The sequence below is a fragment of the Symphalangus syndactylus genome, chromosome X (assembly GCF_028878055.3).
Source record: "Symphalangus syndactylus isolate Jambi chromosome X, NHGRI_mSymSyn1-v2.1_pri, whole genome shotgun sequence".
Lineage (NCBI taxonomy): Eukaryota > Metazoa > Chordata > Mammalia > Primates > Hylobatidae > Symphalangus > Symphalangus syndactylus.
The window spans coordinates 86,761,378-86,776,525 of record NC_072447.2 but is presented as its reverse complement, the minus strand read 5'-3'; the positions used below and the strand labels follow the sequence as shown (position 1 = coordinate 86,776,525).

Below are 15,148 nucleotides of genomic sequence, written 5' to 3'. Positions count from 1 at the left end.
ACATGAAAGTTTCTTTCGAAAGGGGGTGAAGCTTGGCAGTTATCCAAGAGGCTTTCCCCCCACCTCCCTCTGTGCCTTAGCTGTCTTATCTGTGTTTTACTGTCTGCTCTTTCTGGCTGCTTGTAGTTAGAAGAGAAGTGATTTCCTTGAAATGCATGAGGCTAGAATGAGAGCTGGAACTGAAAGTGGAGGTGTTTGTCTGAGATGATGGTGCTCCTGCTCTGTCATTCCAGGCCCTATAGTTATAAAAGGATGAGGAGCGATGTGTTCTTTCTGGTTACTTCCTGCTGATGGGGGTGCGGAGAGTTTCTTGGTCTTGGATTGACTGCAGGAGCAACACTGTGTGTAGATGTTTTGAGGTAGTTGTCTGCGAAATGGCCATGATTCTGTCAGTTAAAAAAAAAAATGAAAAAGGTTAATTAGGCAGGGTTAAAACATTAGTTGTAGGCTTTTCAGCAGTGTTTCTTTTTTTTTTTTTTTGAGATGGAGTCTTGCTCTGTCACCCAGGCTGGAGTGCTGGAGTGCAGTGGCGTGATCTCAGCTCACTGCAAGCTCCGCCTCCTGGGTTCATGCCATTCTCCTACCTCAGCCTCTCCGAGTAGCTGGGATTACAGGCACCCGCCACCACGCCCGGCTAATTTTTTATATTTTTAGTAGAGATGGGGTTTTACCGTGGTCTCGACCTCTTGACCTCGTGATCCGCTCGCCTCGGCCTCCCAAAGTGCTGGGATTACAAGCATGAGCCACTGCGCCCAGCCTCAGCAGTGTTTCTTATTAGGCACGATTGGTTGAGTTAGAAGCAACATTTATTTCCCAATGAGAGGCAGAGGCATGTGTTTGGAAAGACCCATGTGTTATTTTTTGTTAGTAACTGTTACTCCTTCTATGAGGATAATAATTAACCAAAATGCTATGGTAGTTGAGATTCTCTGTCCGATATTCCACTCTGATAGTGCCACAGTAGATAGTTCTACTGCAAATAGTAGAGTGAGTAAAGCAGTTCCCACAAGGGTGGCATACTAAATTTCCATTAAAGAGGTTTCAATATTTGGATTAAAAGGAGAGGTAGAAATGACAAAAGTATTTGGTGAGGCAGGGTTGTGATTGAGTAAGATGAGTAATTTTTACTTAAGTTACTTATCTTTTATGATTTTCAGCAGAAGATTTCTTATTTTTTTTACATTGATATTTAGGGTATTTTTCTGGGCTGTTAGGGGTTGCTTTCTCAGCTTTTCAGGCTTTGACTTGAGTGTGATGTATCCAGGAGTTGATTTCTGTAACGGATATAATTTAAACTGTAGAAAATAATAAAAACAAAAACATTGGGCAAGACTAGAATTTAACAACAGGTGTGCTATAGTTTTTGAAACACAATTTTCTGTCTTCAGTTTCACATTTTAATTAAAATACAAATCTTTATTATACTTGGCTTAATTATTTGTATACAGTGCAGCAATAATAATTACTTGCTACATAGGCCTTTTAAATAGTCTTTGATGGAAGTTTGTTATATAGAAGGTATTTGAGATAAGACTTTAAAAAGCCAAACCCAGCGATGGATTTTTACCATTAAATACCTATGAGTTGGGTGAATTCCTCTCCTCTTGAGGTTTTAAGATAACTTGGGGTTCCTGGCCTGTCAGAAATTGATATTCTTTACTTACCACAGGTCAGAAACTTTGTACGGGGACTGTGTACACAAAGCATGGGGCCAGATTTCCAAGGGTTTTATTGGCTCCATAAGTCACGTTTAATTCCTTAAAGGAGAGCACACCATTCCAGTCAAAGCCTTGGTAAAATAACCAGTTTTTCCAACTGTGTTCTGTTACAAAAGAAAATAGATTCCCACTCCCGCCTTTTTTTTTTTTTTTCCAGACAGAGTCTTGCTCTGTTGCCAGGCTGGAGTGCAGTGGTGAGATCTTGGCTCAGGGCAACCTTGGCCTCCCGAACTCAAGTGACTCCCCTGCCTCAGCCTCCCGAGCAGCTGGGACTACAGCCGTGCACCACCACGCTTGGCTAATTTTTTGTATTTTGGTAGAGACAGGGTTTCACTGTGTTGGCTAGGATGGTCTCGATCTCCTGACCTCGTGATCTGCCAGCCTTGGCCTCCCAAAGTGCTGGGATTACAGGTGTGAGCCACTGCGCCCAGCCACAAAAGAAAATAGATTTTTATTGCACTGGTGCAAACAACTATATTGTTGTAGTTTAAGAGTACTTGTAACTAGTTTTCAAATTCTAGAGGAACTAGCAGAGAGAAACAAACACACTTTAAATGCTGTTTACAGGAGTATACTTTACTTAGTTGTAAAAGGCTGTAGCTAGCTTAAGACAAGTTTTCTTGACTCTGAAAAATAAAATAAAGATTAGCAGTGTTCTAAGCAAAAGGTAAAAACTTGTTTTTGTTTTTTACTAGTTTAGTCCATTTTATTAACTTTTGTTTTGCTTGAGATTTATAATCATTTTAGCTTTTCATGAGTTCTGTATTTTTTTTGTCGTGAGAAGCCCACATTTGAGAGCACTTCTTCCACCACTTCATTAAAAACCATCTTTGAAGAGAATTAAAACAAAATAACAATTGTCTATAGATAACAAAATGTCCGAGTTGGATACAGTTAGAAACACAACTGACAAAGAAATTTGGTCATTTTTGTGGTTTACAATAACCCAACATAACAACTTTAATTGTGATTAATAGCACATATTTAGACAATAGAACCTTAGACATTCCATACAGTTTTGGAACATATGTTAATATTATTCCCTGAAATATAACCTATTAGACATTATTTTGGCAATTTTATGTACCTAAACATGTTAAATAATCCTGTTTACCTTTTTTCCAGATGCTGCAGGGGTTAGGAAAGACAATTTTGAGACTAAAGTTTGATTTTGAGAAGCTGAGAAGCCTGTTAAATGTGTTTAAAATTTAAAATGATTGATATTAAAATATTATTTTAGATTACCATGAATTTTCTGTTTGTTTGTTTGGTTTTGTTTTACCAAAATGATGAGTTAAAAATTTGGAAAAGCAAAAACCATTTATTAGCCTTTTGTATTACATGAAAATTCTGTTTAAGAGAGAAAGTTAAATTTTACCCTTGCATTAGTTTGCTATTAACGTTAACCCTAATTTTAATGAAACCTTCTAGACAATTTTATTTAATTTTAACCAGTTTGTCCATGAAGTGAGATTTTTACATACCCATTATAACCCTTGACAAGTTTTGCTAAAGAGTAGATTAGCATTTTAAGAAAACCTTGTGGTGCTTTTAGTGTTTAATTTACAGAAAAAAACCATATAATACTCCTTTGAGTTTAGTTAATATGTTTACACACAGAGATTTCTTTGCAGGATTAATTTTAACAATGTTTTTACAATCTACTAAACCATCCATTTTATTTAATTTTAAGACAAGTTTTTATTCTTAAGCAAAATGTACATTTTTATGCCTTCCTATAATTTTTAACTAAAAACACTTTTTACTGTTTTTATATACCTCGCGTGCAAATCCATGTTCAGTAGTTTTAATTACATCTTATAATGGTAACTTTTAGCAATTTTCAACTTTAATGTAAAACCTGTTTTTTTTTTAAATTATGTGCTAGATGCAGATGAAGTTTGACTTCTTCCAGCATAGTTAGGGGCATGGTTACTTCCATCTTCCATAGGTTTCTGGCCTTACCAATTGTGAAGCAGGCAAGTTGACAGTTTGTAAAGGCTAAAGAAGCAGTTTACAACCTTAAAACATTTAGCAAACCTAATATTTGACCTGCATAATGTAGACCACATTTTTACACCTTAAGGACATTGATATTTTACCAATAATTCCTAAGACTGTTTTTATTTTTAAATATTAAAGTTACATGAACTGAAAGATACCACAGCTTTTACTTTTTGCTTAAAAATATTTGATTTAGCCACTTATTTTTCTTAGCCCAATCAATTAATTAGAGCTCTTTTTAATAGACATTGTACACATAACACATATATAGCCACACAGGCAACCAGAAGATGATCAAGTAGTTAGAAGATTTACATTTGCTAATTTCCTAATTGGATTATTGGCCTCCGGGTGTGGCCCTTTAAGAACAGGGCTAGGAAAACAATTTTCAGGGCCTAATAAACAAGCATAGCTGGAAGACAAAGACAGATTTTGAGATTCACCTCTAATTCCAGGGGTTCCATAAGGAAAACAGAGATTTTTCCCAAAATGGAATTTGTGGTACCTTTTCTGTCTTCCCAAGGAGTCCCAGGCCACCAGAAGTTATTCTAGGGTCTTTTATGCATGCACCAAGACTGGCAAGACAGAGTGGAGAAAAATAATTTCAACTGGGAAAAAAAACTTTTTCAGGAAAACAAGATTTACGAAGAGCAAAACATAAAGGCCTTTTTAATACACTTATAGCTTGGATATCCATTTTAATTAAGCTGAGTGCTCTTTTTTATTAAGGGTGAGGGCAGATGTTGGAATTATAAAAATGTTATGCCAACTTATACTAAAGGATTGGGTTATGTGCAGGAATTCCCTGCAATAATGAGAGGGATTTTTAGAGAAAGATCCCAGAAGCTATTCAATCTGCCACAAATCAGACATGGAGAAGGGGACGTGAACCCGAGCAATAGCTTTAACCATAGACACTTACCATAGAGGGAGAATGGCAGAGGAGGTTTGACTGGTTGGAGTAGTTTTTGAAGGGGTGGAGAAGAGGAGGGGCAGGGTTTAAGGTAAAAGAAAGCCTAAATACGGGAAACCTTTTGTCATTTGCTGTTTCTGATGATAAAGTTGTTAAGGTGCCTGAGAATTTGAAAGTTAAAGGTGCTGTTTTTGAGCCATCAGCTGTTATTATCTAGTCTCTATTGGGGCCAAGCCATGTTGCAGTTAAAATTAAATGTTTTGGATTTAGGGTCCCCTGTAAGCCAAGTTTGGTGAGGTTGAGAAGACAACAGCCCCGTGGGGAGGGCGTAGGAATGTGGATTGTTTGGCACCTATGTGGACTGGTAAGAGGAAACCAAGGGTGTCTGTTTTGTTCTAGGTATCCCCAGACAAAAGACAGAGACTCAGAATTCTGTTTCCGAAAGAGGATGGTTAAGCTGAGAAGGAAGTGGGCATCCCCAAGATTTCCTCTAGCTTAGTCCCGTTAGTCCTCCGAGGATCTGGATGGCAGGCCAGACTTTCTCCAGTACCAAGAGAAAGCTAGGAGAAGGCAGATCTTACCAGTCGGCTGAATTAGTGTCTGATGTTGGAGGTTCTGGTTGGAATCGGCAAAGGGCCTCCCAGACTGGAGCCACATGCGGAAGAGAGAGAGAGAGAGAGAAAGAAGAGGGAGAAAGAGGGAGCAAGGGTTAGGGAGTGAAATACCCATTGTGTGAGGTCGGAGGTGGATTCCTGAGACCTGAGGGTTTTGAGAGCCCACTGGGGAGTAGTCCCGGCCCGAGCCTTGCAGTTCCCTTCAGGTTAGTTGTCCTCCTTACACAAATCGCTTGAAAAGTGAAGTAAGAGTAAAGGCGGGGTGGGCGGCCAGAGACCCTCAGGATCCAGGAGTTAACTCAGGATGAGCTGCCATTACCCACTGCTTCTTGGGTTGCAAGAGAGTCTCTGCCCCCAACGCCCATCCCGGGTTTCGGCACCAAACGTAAGAATTTTAAAGAAAGAGGAAAGAAACATGAAAGGTGGCTTGACAGTCAAGGACAGGTTTATTTTAGAGAAAACAAACCTGAGAGGGGCTTCTGGCCGAGTTATTTTAAACTTAAACTCTTATAGATTAAGAGTTTTTTAAAGATTTAGGGTGGGAGAGTTTGTCAGAGGCTTGGACTCCTTCTTGTCTCTTTGTTGTGCTTATCTGGGAGAGAGAGTTTTGTGTCTGTTCTTACACATCTTTCTGCAACTGCAGGCATACCCCACTGAGTCTGCTTTTAGCTTCCCTATCTTAGTGTACCTGAAGGGAAACAAATGTGCTTATTAAGGCCCACTGTTTTACTGGGGCCCATTGTATGAGGGTGAAGTTTGGCAGTTACCAAGAGACTTTCCCCCCACCTCCCTCTGTTCCTGAGCTCTCTTATCTGTGTTTTACTGTCTACTCTTTCTGGCTGCTTGTAGTTAGAAGTGATTTCCTTGAAATGCATGAGGCTAGAAAGGGAGCTGGAACTTAAAGTGGCAGTGTTTGTCCGAGATGATGGTGCTCCTGCTCTGTCAGTATCATAATTCAGCTTTTAACTTTAGTGACTTTTTCTACAGTGACAGCAATTATATTGGGGAAATAATTTAGAAAATGAAGACAAAGAAAGGAAAAATAATATATTTTTCATCTATATTAGTGATTTTGATTTTCAACAGAGTTGGATTTTCCCTCCCTCACCCCAAGTGAGTTTTGGCAATGTCTGGAGATGTTATTGGTTGTTACAACTGAGAGGAGCGGGTGCTTCTGACATCTACTGGATAAAGGCCAGGGATGCTGCCAAATTTCCTAGAATTTATAGGACAGCCTCACAAAGAATTATCTGGCCCCAAGTTGAGAAACCTTGGCAAACCATGTGTGTGTGTGTGTCTGTGTGTGTGTGTACATATACATATATGTGTGTGTATATATAAGGACACATAACTTAGACACCAAGCTGAAATTGTTAAATCTTACAAATTTAAGGTATATTTTATATTAAAATTACCCAGAAATTTATACATTTGCACTTATTTACAATTCTAGGTATATCTAGAATTTATAGCCTGGAAACTACTCAAGGCAGCAAATTTATTCCTGTCATTATCCATAAATAAGACATTGAATTAAAGCCATGAAACCAGTGAGAAATGAACAAGATAGCTTTAGTTTTGGTAAATTAAAGAAACCATTTTTGTTTTCTAATAGCGATATTATCAATCCAAAAGTCAGCCCTTTAAATCGTATTGTGTGTGTACTTTTCAAAAAAAAATAGATAAAAAGGAACCTTCCATCGTTTTTGTAAATGTCCTAAAGAAACACAGAAACAAGGTTTTAAAAAGTATATTTTACCTTTTTTCAGAGGTCATTTACCTTTTTTCAGAGGTCATAAAATACATAGAGTTTTTAGGCATTGAATTAGAGCCATGAAGCAACTGAGAGATAAAGAAGATAGCTTAATTTATTATTTAGTTTTGGTAAATTAAGCAAGCCATTCTTGTTTTCTAATAATGATACAATCAATCCAAAAGCCAGCCCTTTAAACCAATACCTTAGTGATTTAGTCATTACATAATCCGGTTGGTTTTTAAATAATTCACAGCACTTTGTCATATATATGTGCATATACATCATATTTATTTTTGTTTGTGACATAAAAATGAAAGATTTATGGTATTCAGTGTGGTTTTATTTATGGGAGTGCTTTTATTCCTCGTTTTTTAATGATTTCTTTTTTAATTAAAAAGTTTTAAAATAATTTTAGATTTAAAGAAAAGTTGTAAAAATAGTACAGCAAGTCCTTGTATACCTTCTACCAAGCTTTTGCTCATGTTAATGTCTTACAGAACCATAGTATAATTATCAACGTAAGGAAATCAACATCACTACAAGATAAATAACTAAACCACAGATCTTATTTGGATTTACCAGTATTTCCATTAACATCCTCTTTCTGTTCCAGGATCCTACACTGCATTTAGTCACCATATCTCCTTAGTCTTCTCCAGTCTGTGACTGCTTATTCAGTCTTTCCTTGCTTTTCATGAATTTGACACTTGAAAAGTACGCTAGTCTGTTATATCAAATGTCTCTTAGTTCAGGATTGTCCCATGTTTTCTCTTGAGTAGATTAAAGTTATGTTTTTGGCAACCATGCCATAGAAATGATGCTATACCCTTCTCAGTTTATCATTTCAGAAGGTAAATTATACTGAAATGTTTTATCACTGGTGATGTTAACCTTGGTTGAGTGGTATCTACCAGGTTTCTCCACAGTAATTTCTCCCCTTATAATCAATGGTTTCTATTAATTTGATATTTTTAACAGAAAACAAGTGTAGAATAAAGAAATTGTTCCAGTTCCTCAAAAGCATTGTGACTAGTTGGTTAATATTAATCTTATATGTTTTATAATTTTAACATCTTGTTTGCAGGTAGTTATGTTGGGGAAATAACTTTTTGAATAGCCTTAACCTTAATGGCTCTTTTCAGAGCCATTATTTTACTTGAAGTTTGCTGCAAAAGAACTTAATAGGAATGCCAAGAAATGTGATAAAGAAGAAAAGGCTGAAAAGGCCAAGATTAAAAGGTAAGTCACTTTTAATATATTTACTTTTTTAACTCATGAAATGAGCACAATTAATCATGGAACAATGATTAATTATATACAGTTTATTTCATGTGAAGAAAGATTAATATCTTTAGCATTCTAAGCCAAGAATCAATTTAAATAAATTCCTTATTATCCTACATAGTTAATCATGGATTTTTTATTACTGTGTTTAATTGCACATACTATTGGTATGTGCAATTATGGCCCACAAGGCTAAGTTGCAACTATGCTATGTTACGTACATCTAAAGACTATCCTTTGATTTATAGCTAAAACCGCTTACTATGAAGTATAAAGCCTGTATCTAAGAATAGTATCAAACATTTTTTACTAATTTTTAAATTTTTACAGGTTCTAAAGTTTTATATCTAAACATTGCATTAATGTTTACTGTGATTTGTGTATTTGCTAGGAGGATTCACAGAACTCAGTGTATAGTTGTACTTATGTCTATGATTTATTAGAGTAAAAGGATGTAAAGCAGGATCAACAAAGGGAAAGTGTATATAGGGTGAAGTCTGGAGGATCCAGGTCCAAGCTGGCAAGATTCCTTTCCCAGTGAAGTCACATGGAACAAGCTTATTTCCTCCGGCTACTTATCATGATACACGTGAAATGTCTACCAGGGAAGTTCCCCTGAACTTAAGAGTTCCCAGTTTTTATCAGTAGTCAGTCATGGGCACATTCTGCCTGGCACATACCAAAATTCCAGATCCCCAGAAGGAAATCAGGTGTTTGGCATAAATCACCATTGTTTGTACAAACAGTTTAGGTACAGTGAGCCACTCTTATCAGTTCTGGGAATCTTCCATAAATCCAAGTTCCTAGATGCCAGCCAAGTGTCAAACGTCAAGTAGGCCTACCTAAGGATAGTAGTATAAGGTATGCTATGCTAATTCTTTTCTGTAAGTGTGTATTTATAGATCTATTTTAGTTTAGTTATTACCTTAGATATTCAGATATATAATAGTGTATATCTAATCCTTAAAATGAGTCAATTGAGTCACTTAGGGTATTTTGTCTATACTCTTAGTTGAGAACACTTTATGAGAGGAAAACTTCTAGAAAAGGATATGGAAGTCTTTAGGCTGAGTCTGCAGAAAAAGTAAACTTAAAGTTGATGTATAAGAATTATCCCTTTCTAAAAACATGGGCCAAATATTGCAAAGAAAGAAACCCCTAAAAGGTTTCTGGTCTAATATTTTTGTATACTGAGGAGTTTAGAAATTATTAAGAAATGTATCAAATCTCAGACAAGCGCAGCAGTATTAAAACATGCAATTTACTCCACCATATGCAATCCTAATTAATTTTCTATTTTGTGGTTGACTGACAAGGAGTAGTGGTTTCTTAGCATGTATCTAGTGCATTGCTGTACTACTCTTGCAACATTTCTTTGCAGTTTACTTTGCCTTTTCCTCTAGTTTTTCAATCCTCATCCTCCTTCAACTGTTAATTTTTCCAAACTTCCCAACACATGGCCTACAACAATCATTTTTTATTAAAACATTTTAAAGTCACTTTTCATTGAAATGTACTCACAAAGGGTTTGATTTCAAAATGTGTAAATCCATATAACAACATATGTTTGATGTGGATCGAATATAGAAATTCATAAAAATAAAACCATATACATACTAGAAGAGAAAATGAGGGGTGAGTTTTTTTACAGTCTTGGAGGAAGGGCTGCAAAACACAAAACCCAGAAGAAGAAAGACTGATAAATTTGACTCTGTTGAAAAAAAATTCTATGTATCTAAAAATGTAATTAAAAGAAAAATACCTGGGAATGAATATTTGTAGAGCTATTAAAGCTTATCTGTTTAATATGTAAAGAGCTCTTAAACCAATTAATAACAAAATGGCTAACAATTTATTAAAAATTAGGCAAAGCATATAAAATAAAATGTATTTTAAACACAAAAGAACTTACCCTTACTCAGTCTTTAAATGCATTACTTTTAAAATATGAATTAAGATACAGAGGCAAAGCAAGATAGTGGAATAGAAAGCTCCACCGGTTGTCCCTACCCACCAACTCCAACAAGGACACCAGTTAACAACTAACATTACGCAGAAAAAATTACCTTCATAGAACTGAAAATGAGGTGAACACTCACAATACCTGTTTTTAACTTCATATTGCTGAAAGAGACACCGAAGAGATAGAAAAAGCAGTTCTGAATCTATGACACCACCCCTTCCCCACCCCTGGCAGCTGCAGCCTGGTTGCAGAGATCATCTCTGGGCACTGGGCGAGGGAGAGGACAGTAGTTATAAGGCATTGAACTCAGTGCTGTTCTGTTAAAGCAGAAAGGAATTCCAGACCAAACTTAGCTGATGCCCACCCACACAGGGAACATTTAAACCATCCCTAGCCAGAGGGAAATCACCAATCCCAGGGGTCTGAACTTGAGTGCCTGCAAATCTCACCACTTAGGGTCAAAGTGCCCCTGGTTTCTAGGTAAACTTGAAAGGCAATCTTGGCCATAAGAACTGCAACTCAGCCAGACGCGGTGGCTCACGCCTGTAATCCCATCACTTTGGGAGGCTGAGGCAGGCGGATCACGAGGTCAGGAGTTCAAGACCAGCCTGGCCAAGAAGGTGAAACCCTGTCTCTACTAAAAATACAAAAAATTAGCCGGGTGTGTGGCAGGCACCTGTAATCCCAGCTACTCGGGAGGCTGAGGCAGGAGAATCACTTGAACTCGGAGGGCAGAGGTTGCAGTGAGCTGAGATCGTGCCACTACACTCCAGCCTGGGCAACAGAGTGAGACTCCGTCTCAAAAAAGAAAAACAACAACAACAACAACAAAGAACTGCAACTCTTAGGTGAGTCCTATGGTGGAAGTAGGCCCAGAGACAGTAGACTGCAGGGACACACGACACACTGAAACACCACCTGGGGCAGTCAAGGGAGTGTTGGCATCACCTTTCCCTTAATCGCAGGCTGTACAGCTGGTGGCTCCAAAAGAAACCCCTTTTGCTTGAGGAGAGGAAGTGGAAGAGTAGGACAGACTTTGTCTTGCATCTTGGATGCCAGCTAAGCCACCACAGGATAGGGCACTGGTCAGAGTCATGAAACCCCTGTTCCAGGTCCTAGCTCCCAGACAGCATTTCTAGACACACTCTACATCAGGAGGGAACTCACTGTCTGGAAGGGAAGGACCCAGTCCTGCCAGCATTCATCACCTGCCAACTGAAGAGTCCTTGAGCCTTGAATAGCCAGCAGCGATACTCAGGTACTACGTTGAGGGCTTGTTGAGCCTCTGAGACTTGCTGGCTTCAGGTACCAACACTACCATGGGGGTTAGAGCGCCAAGTGGGCTCTTGGGGTCCCCTGTGTCAGGACTTGACTCTTGGACAGCATTTCTGAACCTGCCCTGGGCCATAGAGGAGGTCACTACCCTGAAGGGTGAGTCCCAGGCCAGGCAGTATTCATCACAAGCCGACTTAGGAGACCTCAAGCCTTAAACAAACATGGCAGTACTCCTGCTGGCTAGCTGTGGCTCTGACTATGGGGTGAGGCTCTTCTGTCTTTGGAAAGGGGAAGGAAGACTGGGAAGGACTGTGTCTTGTAGTTTGAGTGCCAGCTCAGCAACATTACAGTAGAATACCAGGTAGACTTCTAAGGTTTTTGACTGAAGTTCCTGACCCCTGGACAGCACTTTTGAATCACATGGGGCCTGGGGGACCTTGCTGCACTGAAGGGAAGGATATAGCCCTGGCTGGCTTTTCCAACTGCTGATTGTAGAGCCCCAGGGCCTTGAGCAAACATAAACAGTAGCCAGGGAGTGGTTATAGCAGGCCTTGGGTGACAACCAGGGCTGTGCTGGCATCAGGTCTGGCCCCATGCAGTCATACTGGTAGTGTGACACAGAGTTGCTTGTGTCACTCTACCCCCAGCTGTAGGTGACTCAGAACAGAGAGAGAGAGAAAGAAACTGTATGTCTGAGAGAATATAAGGGAAGAGAACAAAAGTCTCTATCTGGTAATTCAGAGAACTCTCCTGGATCTTGTTTAAGGCCATCAAGATGGTACCTCTACGAGTCTGCAAGCACCACAGGGTTATGGAACTTGGGGTGCCCCTTAAAGCAGAAACAGCTTAGTTCACAACACTCAAGTCTTTTCAAATACCTAGAAAGCCTTCTCAAGAAGGATGGCTACAGATGAGGCCATACAGTGAAAACTACAATAAATAACTTATTCTTCAGTGCCCAGACACCAAAGAACATCTACAAGCATCAACAGCATCCAGGAAAACATGACCTCAACAAATGAACTAAATAAGGTACCAGGGACCAATCCTGGAGAAACAGAGATATGTGACTTTTCAGACAGAGAATTCAAAATAGTTGTGTTGAGGAAATTCAAAGAAATTCAAGATAACACAGAGAATAAATTTAGAATTCTATCAGATAAATTTAAGAGAGATTGAAATAATTAAAAAGAAGCAGAAATTCTGGAGCTTAAAAATACAATTAGCATACTGAAAAATGTATCAGAGTTCTTTAATAGCAGAATGGATCTAGTAGAAGAAAGAATTAGTGAGCTTGAAGACAGTCTGTTTGAAAATACACAGTCAGAGTAGACTAAAGGAAGAAAAAAAATAAAAAAATGAAGCATGACTACAGGATCTAGAAAAATACCCTAAAAGGGCAAATGTCAGAGTTATTGGCCTTAAAGAGGAGGTCAAGAAAGAGATAGAGGTAGAAAGTTCATTGAAAGGGATACTAATAGAGAACTTCACAAACCTAGAGAATGGTATCAATATCCAAGTCCAAGAAGGTTATAGAACACCAAGCTGATTTCACCAAAAGCAGACTACCTCAAGGCATTTAATAATCAAACTCCCAAAGCTCAAGGATAAAGAAAGGATCCTAACAGCATCAAGAGAAAAGAAACAAATAACATACAGTGGAGCTCCAATACATCTGGTAGCAAATCTTTCATTGGAAACCTTACAGACCCAGAGAGAGTGGAATGACATATTTAAAGTGCTGAAGGATAAAAACTTTTATTCTAGAATAGTGTATCTGGCAAAAATATCCTTCAAACATGAAGGAGAAATAAAGACCTTCCCAGACAAACAAATGCTGAGGAATTTCTACCAGACCTGTCCTACAATAAATGCTAAAGAGAGTACCTCAATCAGAAAGTAAAGGATATTAATGAGCAATAAATAATCACCTGAAGGTACAAAAATAACTGGTAATAGTAAGTACACAGAAAACCACAAAATAATATAACGCTGTAACTGTGGTGTATAAACTACTCTTATCCTAAGTTGAAAGACTAAAAGATGAACCAGTTGAAAATAATAACTACAACAACTTTTCAAGACATAGTACAATAAGATATACATAGAAACAATAAAAAGTTAAAAAGTGAGGAATGAAGTTAAGGCAAAGTTTTTATTAGTATTCTTTTCACTTGTTTGTTTATGCAAATGGTGTTAAGTTGTTATCAGGTTAAAATAATCAGTTACAAGATAGTATTTGCAAGCTTCATGGTAACCTCATACCAAAAACATGCAGTGGATACACAAAAAATAAAAAGCAAAAAACTAAATCATCACCAGAGAAAAATCGTCTTCACTAGAGTATGGCAGGAATGAAAGAAGAGAAGATTACAAAAGAACCAAAAAACAAGTAACAAAATAGCAGGAGTAAGTCCTTACTTATCAGTGATAACATTGAATGTAAATACACTAAACCCTCCAATCAAAAGACATAGTTTGGCTGTATGGATGAAAATAAGACCCATTTATTTATCTGTTGCCTACAAGAAACATACTTCACCTATAAAGACACACATAGACTGAAAAAAAAAAAAGGATGAAAAAAGATATTCAATGCCAATGGAAACCAGAAAAGAGCAGGAGTAGCTATAGTTATATAAAACAAAATAGATCTCAAGACAAAAACTATAAGAAGAGATAAGAAGAGACAAATAATGTTACTATATAATGGTAAAAAGGGGTCAATTCATCAAGAGGATATAACAATTTAAAATATATATGCATCCAACACTGGAGCACCCAGATATATAAAGGAAATATTATTAGAGCTAAAGAGATAGACTGGCCCCAATACAATAAAAGCTAGAGACTTTAACAGCCCACTTTCAGAATTTGATCGATCTTCCCAGGGGAAAATCAGCAAAGAAACATTAGACTTAAATATTCACTATTGACCCAAAGATTCTAATAGATATTTACTGGACATTTCATACAAGAGCTGCAGAATACACATTCTCTTTCTCAGAACATGATCATTCTTAAGGACAGACCATATGTTAGGCCACAAAACAAATCTTAAAACATTAAAAAAAACCTGAAATAATATGAAGCATCTTCTCTGACCACAATGGAATAAAACTAGAAATTAATAGCAAGAGGAGTTTTGGAAGTTATACAACTACAGGGAAATGTTCCCAGATGACCAGTAGGTCAATGAAGAGATTAAGAAGGAAATGGAAATATTTACTGAAATAAATGATAATGGAAACATACCAAAACTGGTGGGATATAACAAAAGCAGTACTAAGAGGGAAATGTATAGCTCTAAGTGCCTACAACAAAAAACAGGGAAAACTTTGCATAAGCAATTTAACGGTGCATCTTAAAGAACCAGAAAAGCAAGAGTAAACCAAACAAAAACAGTAGAAGAAAATAAATAATAAAGATCAGAGCAGAAAGAAATGCAATTGAAATGAAAAAAAGGACAAAAGATCAATGAAAAATTGGTTTTATGAAAAGTTAAACAAAATTGTCAATGTTTAGCCAGACTAAAAAAATAGAGAATATCTAAATAAAATAAGAAATGAAAAAGGAGATATTACAACTGATACTGCAGAAATGCAGAGGATCATTAGTTGC

General features: G+C 37.5%; 1 pseudogene; it reads left to right on the top strand.

Annotated features, from left to right (window-relative positions):
- The window catches only part of LOC129475345 (charged multivesicular body protein 1B2-like), a 68,970-nt pseudogene that overhangs the window by 17,967 nt on the left and 35,855 nt on the right, over positions 1-15,148 (top strand).